This window comes from Anopheles moucheti (genome assembly GCF_943734755.1).
Source record: "Anopheles moucheti chromosome X unlocalized genomic scaffold, idAnoMoucSN_F20_07 X_unloc_11, whole genome shotgun sequence".
Classification (NCBI taxonomy): Eukaryota; Metazoa; Arthropoda; class Insecta; order Diptera; family Culicidae; genus Anopheles; species Anopheles moucheti.
Window position 1 is genome coordinate 32501 of NW_026453517.1, and position 6812 is coordinate 39312.

The following is a 6812-nucleotide window of genomic DNA, read 5'->3' on the forward strand; positions in this document are numbered from 1 at the left end:
ATAAAAATTTTTGTATGAAAAAGTCACCACTCGGGTACCTCCATACAAAAGTACCAAGTTCGGGTCGAGTGGTCGATGGACGTCGAAGGTGAAAATTTTTCATCATCGAAAAATTTTTCCAAAGTTGAAGCAAATGGGCCCTAGAGTATGAAAAGTGAAACCACGGATCGATTTGAGAAATAAAAATTTTTTGTATGGGAGGGCCCCTGCTAGAACATTTTTCCCAAGTGCGACCATTTTACCCAGTGAGTCAAAAAAAAATTTTTTTCACGGTGACTCAAAACTTCAATATTAGACTCCCCTGAGTATGAAAAGTGAAACGAAAATCATTTTTGAGAAGAAAAAATTTTTGTATGGGAGGGCCCCTGCTAGAACATTTTTACCAAGTGCGACCATTTTACCCGGTGAGTCAAAAAAAAATTTTTGTATGGGAGGGCCCCTGCTAGAACATTTTTCCCAAGTGCGTCGATTTTGGGTCGCCGACACAAGCTCGGGTCAAAAAAATTTTTTTTTCACGGTGACTCAAAACATCAATTTTAGACTCCCCTGAGTATGAAAAGTGAAACGAAAATCATTTTTGAGAAGAAAAAATTTTTGTATGGGAGGGCCCCTGCTAGAACATTTTTCCCAAGTGCGTCGATTTTGGGTCGCCGACACAAGCTCGGGTCAAAAAAATTTTTTTTTCACGGTGACTCAAAACATCAATTTTAGACTCCCCTGAGTATGAAAAGTGAAACGAAAATCATTTTTGAGAAGAAAAAATTTTTGTATGGGAGGGCCCCTGCTAGAACATTTTTCCCAAGTGCGTCGATTTTGGGTCGCCGACACAAGCTCGGGTCAAAAAAATTTTTTTTTCTCGGTGACTCAAAACATCAATTTTAGACTCCCCTGAGTATGAAAAGTGAAACGAAAATCATTTTTGAGAAGAAAAAATTTTTGTATGGGAGGGCCCCTGCTAGAACATATTTCCCAAGTGCGTCGATTTTGGGTCGCCGACACAAGCTCGGGTCAAAAAAATTTTTTTTTCACGGTGACTCAAAACATCAATTTTAGACTCCCCTGAGTATGAAAAGTGAAACGAAAATCATTTTTGAGAAGAAAAAATTTTTGTATGGGAGGGCCCCTGCTAGAACATATTTCCCAAGTGCGTCGATTTTGGGTCGCCGACACAAGCTCGGGTCAAAAAAATTTTTTTTTCACGGTGACTCAAAACATCAATTTTAGACTCCCCTGAGTATGAAAAGTGAAACGAAAATCATTTTTGAGAAGAAAAAATTTTTGTATGGGAGGGCCCCTGCTAGAACATATTTCCCAAGTGCGTCGATTTTGGGTCGCCGACACAAGCTCGGGTCAAAAAAATTTTTTTTTCACGGTGACTCAAAACATCAATTTTAGACTCCCCTGAGTATGAAAAGTGAAACGAAAATCATTTTTGAGAAGAAAAAATTTTTGTATGGGAGGGCCCCTGCTAGAACATTTTTACCAAGTGCGACCATTTTACCCGGTGAGTCAAAAAAAAATTTTTGTATGGGAGGGCCCCTGCTAGAACATTTTTCCCAAGTGCGTCGATTTTGGGTCGCCGACACAAGCTCGGGTCAAAAAAATTTTTTTTTCACGGTGACTCAAAACATCAATTTTAGACTCCCCTGAGTATGAAAAGTGAAACGAAAATCATTTTTGAGAAGAAAAAATTTTTGTATGGGAGGGCCCCTGCTAGAACATTTTTCCCAAGTGCGTCGATTTTGGGTCGCCGACACAAGCTCGGGTCAAAAAAATTTTTTTTTCACGGTGACTCAAAACATCAATTTTAGACTCCCCTGAGTATGAAAAGTGAAACGAAAATCATTTTTGAGAAGAAAAAATTTTTGTATGGGAGGGCCCCTGCTAGAACATTTTTCCCAAGTGCGTCGATTTTGGGTCGCCGACACAAGCTCGGGTCAAAAAAATTTTTTTTTCTCGGTGACTCAAAACATCAATTTTAGACTCCCCTGAGTATGAAAAGTGAAACGAAAATCATTTTTGAGAAGAAAAAATTTTTGTATGGGAGGGCCCCTGCTAGAACATATTTCCCAAGTGCGTCGATTTTGGGTCGCCGACACAAGCTCGGGTCAAAAAAATTTTTTTTTCACGGTGACTGAAAACATCAATTTTAGACTCCCCTGAGTATGAAAAGTGAAACGAAAATCATTTTTGAGAAGAAAAAATTTTTGTTTGGGAGGGCCCCTGCTAGAACATATTTCCCAAGTGCGTCGATTTTGGGTCGCCGACACAAGCTCGGGTCAAAAAAATTTTTTTTTCACGGTGACTCAAAACATCAATTTTAGACTCCCCTGAGTATGAAAAGTGAAACGAAAATCATTTTTGAGAAGAAAAAATTTTTGTATGGGAGGGCCCCTGCTAGAACATATTTCCCAAGTGCGTCGATTTTGGGTCGCCGACACAAGCTCGGGTCAAAAAAATTTTTTTTTCACGGTGACTCAAAACATCAATTTTAGACTCCCCTGAGTATGAAAAGTGAAACGAAAATCATTTTTGAGAAGAAAAAATTTTTGTATGGGAGGGCCCCTGCTAGAACATTTTTCCCAAGTGCGTCGATTTTGGGTCGCCGACACAAGCTCGGGTCAAAAAAATTTTTTTTTCACGGTGACTCAAAACATCAATTTTAGACTCCCCTGAGTATGAAAAGTGAAACGAAAATCATTTTTGAGAAGAAAAAATTTTTGTATGGGAGGGCCCCTGCTAGAACATTTTTCCCAAGTGCGTCGATTTTGTGTCGCCGACACAAGCTCGGGTCAAAAAAATTTTTTTTTCACGGTGACTCAAAACATCAATTTTAGACTCCCCTGAGTATGAAAAGTGAAACGAAAATCATTTTTGAGAAGAAAAAATTTTTGTATGGGAGGGCCCCTGCTAGAACATATTTCCCAAGTGCGTCGATTTTGGGTCGCCGACACAAGCTCGGGTCAAAAAAATTTTTTTTTCACGGTGACTCAAAACATCAATTTTAGACTCCCCTGAGTATGAAAAGTGAAACGAAAATCATTTTTGAGAAGAAAAAATTTTTGTATGGGAGGGCCCCTGCTAGAACATATTTCCCAAGTGCGTCGATTTTGGGTCGCCGACACAAGCTCGGGTCAAAAAAATTTTTTTTTCACGGTGACTCAAAACATCAATTTTAGACTCCCCTGAGTATGAAAAGTGAAACGAAAATCATTTTTGAGAAGAAAAAATTTTTGTATGGGAGGGCCCCTGCTAGAACATTTTTCCCAAGTGCGTCGATTTTGGGTCGCCGACACAAGCTCGGGTCAAAAAAATTTTTTTTTCACGGTGACTCAAAACATCAATTTTAGACTCCCCTGAGTATGAAAAGTGAAACGAAAATCATTTTTGAGAAGAAAAAATTTTTGTATGGGAGGGCCCCTGCTAGAACATTTTTCCCAAGTGCGTCGATTTTGGGTCGCCGACACAAGCTCGGGTCAAAAAAATTTTTTTTTCACGGTGACTCAAAACATCAATTTTAGACTCCCCTGAGTATGAAAAGTGAAACGAAAATCATTTTTGAGAAGAAAAAATTTTTGTATGGGAGGGCCCCTGCTAGAACATTTTTCCCAAGTGCGTCGATTTTGGGTCGCCGACACAAGCTCGGGTCAAAAAAATTTTTTTTTCTCGGTGACTCAAAACATCAATTTTAGACTCCCCTGAGTATGAAAAGTGAAACGAAAATCATTTTTGAGAAGAAAAAATTTTTGTATGGGAGGGCCCCTGCTAGAACATATTTCCCAAGTGCGTCGATTTTGGGTCGCCGACACAAGCTCGGGTCAAAAAAATTTTTTTTTCACGGTGACTCAAAACATCAATTTTAGACTCCCCTGAGTATGAAAAGTGAAACGAAAATCATTTTTGAGAAGAAAAAATTTTTGTATGGGAGGGCCCCTGCTAGAACATATTTCCCAAGTGCGTCGATTTTGGGTCGCCGACACAAGCTCGGGTCAAAAAAATTTTTTTTTCACGGTGACTCAAAACATCAATTTTAGACTCCCCTGAGTATGAAAAGTGAAACGAAAATCATTTTTGAGAAGAAAAAATTTTTGTATGGGAGGGCCCCTGCTAGAACATATTTCCCAAGTGCGTCGATTTTGGGTCGCCGACACAAGCTCGGGTCAAAAAAATTTTTTTTTCACGGTGACTCAAAACATCAATTTTAGACTCCCCTGAGTATGAAAAGTGAAACGAAAATCATTTTTGAGAAGAAAAAATTTTTGTATGGGAGGGCCCCTGCTAGAACATTTTTCCCAAGTGCGTCGATTTTGGGTCGCCGACACAAGCTCGGGTCAAAAAAATTTTTTTTTCACGGTGACTCAAAACATCAATTTTAGACTCCCCTGAGTATGAAAAGTGAAACGAAAATCATTTTTGAGAAGAAAAAATTTTTGTATGGGAGGGCCCCTGCTAGAACATTTTTCCCAAGTGCGTCGATTTTGGGTCGCCGACACAAGCTCGGGTCAAAAAAATTTTTTTTTCTCGGTGACTCAAAACATCAATTTTAGACTCCCCTGAGTATGAAAAGTGAAACGAAAATCATTTTTGAGAAGAAAAAATTTTTGTATGGGAGGGCCCCTGCTAGAACATATTTCCCAAGTGCGTCGATTTTGGGTCGCCGACACAAGCTCGGGTCAAAAAAATTTTTTTTTCACGGTGACTCAAAACATCAATTTTAGACTCCCCTGAGTATGAAAAGTGAAACGAAAATCATTTTTGAGAAGAAAAAATTTTTGTATGGGAGGGCCCCTGCTAGAACATATTTCCCAAGTGCGTCGATTTTGGGTCGCCGACACAAGCTCGGGTCAAAAAAATTTTTTTTTCACGGTGACTCAAAACATCAATTTTAGACTCCCCTGAGTATGAAAAGTGAAACGAAAATCATTTTTGAGAAGAAAAAATTTTTGTATGGGAGGGCCCCTGCTAGAACATATTTCCCAAGTGCGTCGATTTTGGGTCGCCGACACAAGCTCGGGTCAAAAAAATTTTTTTTTCACGGTGACTCAAAACATCAATTTTAGACTCCCCTGAGTATGAAAAGTGAAACGAAAATCATTTTTGAGAAGAAAAAATTTTTGTATGGGAGGGCCCCTGCTAGAACATTTTTCCCAAGTGCGTCGATTTTGGGTCGCCGACACAAGCTCGGGTCAAAAAAATTTTTTTTTCACGGTGACTCAAAACATCAATTTTAGACTCCCCTGAGTATGAAAAGTGAAACGAAAATCATTTTTGAGAAGAAAAAATTTTTGTATGGGAGGGCCCCTGCTAGAACATTTTTCCCAAGTGCGTCGATTTTGTGTCGCCGACACAAGCTCGGGTCAAAAAAATTTTTTTTTCACGGTGACTCAAAACATCAATTTTAGACTCCCCTGAGTATGAAAAGTGAAACGAAAATCATTTTTGAGAAGAAAAAATTTTTGTATGGGAGGGCCCCTGCTAGAACATATTTCCCAAGTGCGTCGATTTTGGGTCGCCGACACAAGCTCGGGTCAAAAAAATTTTTTTTTCACGGTGACTCAAAACATCAATTTTAGACTCCCCTGAGTATGAAAAGTGAAACGAAAATCATTTTTGAGAAGAAAAAATTTTTGTATGGGAGGGCCCCTGCTAGAACATATTTCCCAAGTGCGTCGATTTTGGGTCGCCGACACAAGCTCGGGTCAAAAAAATTTTTTTTTCTCGGTGACTCAAAACATCAATTTTAGACTCCCCTGAGTATGAAAAGTGAAACGAAAATCATTTTTGAGAAGAAAAAATTTTTGTATGGGAGGGCCCCTGCTAGAACATTTTTCCCAAGTGCGTCGATTTTGGGTCACCGACACAAGCTCGGGTCAAAAAAATTTTTTTTTCTCGGTGACTCAAAACATCAATTTTAGACTCCCCTGAGTATGAAAAGTGAAACGAAAATCATTTTTGAGAAGAAAAAAATTTTGTATGGGAGGGCCCCTGCTAGAACATTTTTCCCAAGTGCGTCGATTTTGGGTCGCCGACACAAGCTCGGGTCAAAAAAATTTTTTTTTCTCGGTGACTCAAAACATCAATTTTAGACTCCCCTGAGTATGAAAAGTGAAACGAAAATCATTTTTGAGAAGAAAAAATTTTTGTATGGGAGGGCCCCTGCTAGAACATTTTTCCCAAGTGCGTCGATTTTGGGTCGCCGACACAAGCTCGGGTCAAAAAAATTTTTTTTTCTCGGTGACTCAAAACATCAATTTTAGACTCCCCTGAGTATGAAAAGTGAAACGAAAATCATTTTTGAGAAGAAAAAAATTTTGTATGGGAGGGCCTTTGCTAGAACATTTTTCCCAAGTGAGTCGATTTTTGGGTCGCGACCCAAGCTCGGGTCAAAAAAAAAATTTTTTTCATGGTGACTCAAAACATCAATTTTAGACTCCCCTGAGTATGAAAAGTGAAACGAAAATCATTTTTGAGAAGAAAAAAATTTGTATGGGAGGGCCCCTGCTAGAACATTTTTCCCAAGTAAATTCGATTTTACCCGGTGAGTCAAAAAATTTTGAAAAAAATATTTTGCCAAAATCGTGTTCATTGCCTATTATAAGGGACCAGGTCAGCTTACACGCATTTTTGGAGACCATATGGAAAGTGCGTCTGGGATTGCGGAAATTAAGTTTAGAGTGTTAAATGATGGTTTCGCAATCCCGAAAGGCTCAAAATCCACCCTAAGGTTCCCCGGGTGAAATGTGGTTTCCAAGGTGTGAGCACTATCGGTGATAGAGTTGGAATGTGATTTCCAGAGCGCAGGGCGACTGGGC